This window comes from Panthera tigris, chromosome D2 (genome assembly GCF_018350195.1).
Source record: "Panthera tigris isolate Pti1 chromosome D2, P.tigris_Pti1_mat1.1, whole genome shotgun sequence".
Lineage (NCBI taxonomy): Eukaryota > Metazoa > Chordata > Mammalia > Carnivora > Felidae > Panthera > Panthera tigris.
Window position 1 is genome coordinate 86,681,035 of NC_056670.1, and position 6,000 is coordinate 86,687,034.

The window sequence follows — 6,000 nt, forward strand, 5'->3', positions numbered from 1 at the left end:
GGCAGATCCATAGCGGCAGAAATCAGATTAGTAATCGCAGGGGTTGCAGAAGGGGTGTGGTGGGGCACTGCTAAAAAGGAGGTTTCTTCTTGGAGTGACGAGCATGTTCCAAACTTGCTTGTGGTGATGGTTTCACAGCTCTGTAAACATACTGTAAACCAGGGAATTGCACGCTTTAAACGGGTGAACTATATGGCATGTGAATTGTGATCAGTAAAGCTGTTTACAACTGGACAACCTGATTTGCTTAGGTCCCATGGGCAACATCACTGAGTAGTTGCAGCCTCGATGGCCAGGGGTGGCCCTCGGGCTGATCAGAAGCTCATGACAGAAACAAGGGTGTCCTGTGTGTGCTCGAGCTGCTGCTGGTGGCCTCAGACACAGCCAAGTAGTCCAGCCCCGGTCGTGGCCATGGGACTTTTGTTTCCAAGAATGTGGGACGAGGATGACAGACCCAGCTACTGGTCACAGTGCTGGTTGCAGCTATAGTTTGATTCAGGCGGTGGTGCCACAGTGAAGGGACACAGGGGCAGGAGATGTCCTTTCCTACAGCCTGGGGACTAAGGTGCTCCCTCCCCCCAGGTGTCAACCTAGCTGTCTTCTCTCCCCAGCCATAAACTCAGGTTGTGAACTTTGCCTTCTCTCCAATCACCCTCTACATGCACCCAGGCCTTCCATTCAGATGTCATCTGCATGGGCCACCACTGGGCTGGGGGCAGGGGTACACATGGAGCAAGTATTCAGTCAAGTGGTCCCTGCCTTCAAGGTGTAGGGCTGTGTCAAACAAGAAGATCCAGGGGAGTGGGCCAGAATTAAGTTTGAGTCCCCCAGACCCTGTTTTGGCCAGCTTCTTATCCAGGAATGATCAGGGCAGAATCTAACTTCCTAAATAGCCCCTGCAGCCCCTCATGATCCTGATCTTACCAGTGTTGACTGAGAAAAGAGGCAGAGTTGAAGTAAAACAAAAGCATTATTTGGGGTCTCAGAATTGCAATTTGGGGAATAGAGATTTGGGTAGCAGCCCAAATTGTGTCCTCCTAGGGAAAAAACATCAAGGTTTTTTATTTTTATCTTTTTCAAGTTTATTTATTCATTTTGAGAGAGAATGAGGGCAAGAGCAGGGGAGGGGCAGAGAGAGAGGGAAAGAGAGAACCCCAAGCGGGCTCCACACTGCACAGAGCTCACAAACCGCGAGATCATGACCTGACCTGAAATCAAGAGTCTGATGCTCAACCGACTGAGCCACCCAGGCACCCCAAAAGTCAGGGCTTTTTAAAGACCAAAGGGAATGCTTGTAGGCACTGTTTACTAAGAATTTTGATTGGTGTGGGCAGTAGAAAACTAATCTTGGCTGAATATAATCGATTGCTAAGGCTACCACTAAGCAAAGTCTTTCTGTGCTGCGTTGCCGGTGTTTGGGCAGAGTCCTTGGAGCCCAGTTCAAAGTTCATGGCTTTACCTGGTGAGGGCGTGAACAGACTGTCCCCTTGAAGGCCCCCTGGCTCCATCTGAAAAACTCCTTGACAAACGTGACTCCATCTCATTTTACCTTTCACACCAGAAAGAACAGGCTGGCTGCTGGAGGAGGAGAAAGTCCCCACTCATGAGGTGCCAGATGCTTGGGGTATGGACATCATCAAATACCTGTTTCTGGGCAGCCACTGGCAGACGATAAAGGGACAGGATAACCGAAAACATGGCACCGGGTAGTTTCAAGGGTGATAGAGCCAGCTGACAGGACAAGGGCAGTGACAACGCGGCCTGAAAATGGGGCTGCAGCTGTGAGACACAGCCGGCCACCTGGAGAGAGGGCTGACATCTGGCCAGTTAGTCTGCCCAGAGTGACCAAGGCCCGGACGAGGAGGTCCCCCTCACTGAAGGATGACGTGTGCCTCACAGCCCCATGGGTCGTGTCCTGAGTGTGGCATTGTGCTGCCACATCAGGGGCAATGGGCGTGTCACTAGAAACTCTCTAACAAGCTCCAAACAAGCCACAATGACCCAGTTTTCTAGCCCTGCTTACAGAGGCTGCTTGCCACCCCAAACTAAGGCCCAGGCCAGAAGCCACGAGCTCTAAACAAGCCCCCAAGGCCCAGTTTTTGACCAGTTTGATCCAGTTCCGGCAGCGGGCTAACCCTCCAGGTGACCTTGGGATTGTAACAGAAAACACTCGCTAGCACCCTGACAGACCCACTGTGCCCATTTAGGGAAAACAGAGGTTGCGCTGACTCCAAGAAAGCCTCCTTCTTCCCTGAAAAACCCTGCCAGCTTGCTCACTAGCCCCTTAAGTACCCTGACGCCATAAAACCCTGACCCTGAGACCTGACCCAGGAGACGGAACCTTTAGAGCACAAGCTCCCCTTCTCTATTCTCTGGTCATTGAATAAATGACCGGCTTGCCACGAAATACTATTTGGTTATTTGGCAAACAGTACTGAGTAGGAACTAGCCACTTTGATAACAGATGGGCTTCTTGGGCTCCACCACCAGCCTGACTTCAGGGGTCACATCAGGGCTCTCACCACGGGCATACCTGTAGGAGACCCAGAGACCAGCAGCCATTTTCTGGAGTTTGGGACACCAAGAGTCTTTAATCTGTGGGCTGAAGTGTCCTCAGTGGTAGACCAGACGTCTGGGACATTGACCACAGCTCAGTGACCCTGCTGAGTTGAACCCTGGGGGAACCCCAGGGCATATAGGGGAACCTCTGAGGAGGAAGCCCCCTGAACCAGCGGCTTTACTCCAGGTGCTACAGTCAGGGGTAAAGTTTCCCCCAAAGGGAGAGCTCTCTCTTCCAGAAAACAGGTGATACTAGGGTCAGGGTGACTGTACCCCAAACATGTTTCATTGGATTCATCAGATCGGCAGGGATGTCAGGCTGAGTGACAAGGCCAGGGGTCTGGCGGTCAGCTCTGTGAACTGGTCTTGTCCTGGCACTGCTTCTGGGTTCCCTGCAACCTCCGGTTTCCTCCTGGGGCTTTATGTCCCTGCCAGGGGCTGTGCAGGGGTCAGGTGAGCGCCTCCAGTCAGAGGGTGCACCTCTAGGGACCGGCACCCTCTGACACGCTGTGTTATCCCCGCCTTTCCCTGCACCAGACAGCTGTCAAGGATCCTATTGGGGAGCAGGGATGAGGTACGGAGGGAGGGAGGAGCCCAGGGCCACCTGCCCAGCATGCAGCTGCACAAAAGCTGCCCTCCAACCACTGTGGTCCCCAGGGGCAGAGATCGTTCCTGGCAGTCACTCGTGGGTGTCCCGGCCTGCTTGGTTGCCTATATGACCAGCCACAGAAACTGTTCAGTGTCGGGAGACAGGTCAGCCTGTGGTCTGGGCACTCTGCAAGAATTCTCAGACACTGCTTCCTGCCTGTGGCAGCACCCCTCCCAACATCATTCTTTTAAGGTGCATGTATTGCTTGCATGTACATTTCATTGAGAGTCACATATTTACTCATATTTTTATGTCTACTTTCTGAATTCCACAAGGGCTGGGATTTTGCCACTATTTGGTCATTATTCAGGGATGAGTCTTCTGCACCTTGTATCATTTGAATAGGTATTCTCATGTTTAAGAAACTGTTAAGATTATAGGCAGTGGCCCTGGTGACTGTCTGGTGCCATCCTGGCAGCAGCCTGGAAGTCTGTCTCTGCACAGAGGCACAGTTGGGAGTGTGTCTCCAGCACCCAGAATACTGACCGTCTGCACTCTCTTCCACTCTTTGGCTCCAAAATACTAGCAGGCAGGCATGCATGCTGCACGCAGGACACCGGAAGATGCTGGGGAGACTGGCCAGCCCAGAGGAAAGAGTTAGAGATACTGAAGGGGGGGCTCCCCAATCAACAGGCCCCCTGAGCACCCCAGAGTCAAACTCAAATTTGATGAGTCCCACTTACAAGTCTGATATTTCCAAATAGCCTTCTGGTATATTCCTCCTCACGAGCAAACAAACATTACCTGACGGCATGTAAAGCGTCTTCCTGGAATGTAGGAACGGAAGAAACAGCAAAGAGATAACTCAGAGCAAACATACCAGGCAGGAGAATGATACTGCAGTATTTCTCATTCATACCCTCAGACATTGCTCACTTGAAGCAAGAACAGCATTTCTCTAAACACTGACATGAGTGGAAGAAGAAAGAGCTCTTGGAAATTAGACACTGTGACAGCAGAAACAAAATTCTCATGGGAGAAATCCCTCAGAAAGCAGAGCAAAGGGTAAAGACGGAAAACAGGAGCGACTACGTTCGAGGGTCAGGCTCAGACCTCTGACATCCTAAAACAGGAATTCTAATTTTTTAAAATTTCTTTAGAGAGAAAGAGAGAGAGCACATGAGCAGGGGAGGGGCAGAGGGAGAGAATCCCCAGCAGGCTCCACGCTCCCACCACCCTGGGATCACCATCTGAGCCGAAATCAAGAGCCCGATGCTCCATCGACTGCACCAGCCGTGCACCCCCTCAAATAGGAATCCTGGAAAGAGGAAATGTGGAATCGAGGAACAAGTCATTGGTAGAAATGATTGACTAGTGAAACAGCCTACGAAAGAAGTTCCCGGGAGTGAGGGACAGGCGTTTCCCGACTGAGGGCTCTTTGAGTTCCCATCACAGTGAAAGAAAATCCAGGCACTTGGAGCCACCACGTTGTGAAATTTCAATAGATGATCCTGAAAATTTGCAGGGAGGAACCAGCCTCCACTGTGGTAAAGGATTATAAATTCGAAAGCCTGTGAATTTCTTAACAGCACCCCTAACAAGCGAGGGGACAATGCCTTCACAGTCTGAAGGAAGAAGCCTCTAACCTAGAATTCTTTGCTTAGAGCGTGTGAGGGCAAATCAAAGACATTTTCAGGTCTGCAGTAACATTAAAAAAAAAGATATCCCAGACACCTTTTCTCAGCTTCACCAAAACAGGTGAGTGAATCAAGGAAAAAGAAGACCAGATGGCTGGAGACGGCCAGCACAGGTGGAGAGAAGGGAATCCTTCCGGAGATGGACGGGGGAAACCCAGACAGACCATCCGCCCAGACTGGAGCTGACCAAGGAGTTCGCGGCTGAAGCCTGCAGAGCCTCCTGTCCCTGGCCACCCTCGCCCGCGGGCACAGGTGGCCACAGAAAGCCCACGGAAGCCTCCGGGTGGACTAGTGCGTGGCTAAGAAGGAATGACATGCGCTAACACGTGGTTACAGGAAAGTTTTGGGCAGAGGGCAGGAACTTTCTAATTCTTGCAAGACCTTCCTGAACTAGGGGAATTCTCTAGAGAGGCCGGTATGCTTGATTAAGCACTAAAGGGCTTCTGGGACCAGTGGGGGGAGGGGGAAAGTGCTAGAAAGTTCTTCACTTACCTTCGTTTATCTTGAACTTGGTACATCTTGAACTTCGTACTTGATGTGTGGTACACGTGTGTATAAAGACACGTGACCACGTACACACAGAACAGTGTCGTCGCCGAAAGACTGTCGCGCAGTCCCGCTTTGTACGTGCTAAGCTCTCCCGGTCCCACCCTGACGTCACGGCCGTCCTCGACTTCCACCTACGGGCTCCACGACGCCCCAAGGTGAAGGCGCTCACCTGCTTTTCCGAGGCAGGAGAGAGGCGTCTCCTCCGCCTCCTGGTCGCCTTTCCCACGTCTCCTTGGTAAGGAGACACGAGCCACCTGGCCGGCCGCCGGCCGCATCCTCCCCCCGTGGGGACACTCGCCCACACGGCCCAGTAGCGGGGCTTCGGCGCCTGCAACCGGGCTGGAGACACACACGGGCGGCGCCACGCTCGCCCTTGCCCGGCCTGCACTTCTGCGCCACCAACATGGCCGGGAACCCTGAGCCCAGCCCACAGGGTCTCGTGGTGGGGCTGGCGCCTGAGCCTGGCCTCGCCCCGCGCCCCTGGCTCCTTGCTCCACCTCCGGGCCTACGCCTTCTGGCCTCCGGCCCGCAGCCCTTCGCCCGCCGCCCCCCATCCACCTGCAGTCCCGCGCCGCGCCCGCCGCGCCCACCGCGCCCGCCGCGCTT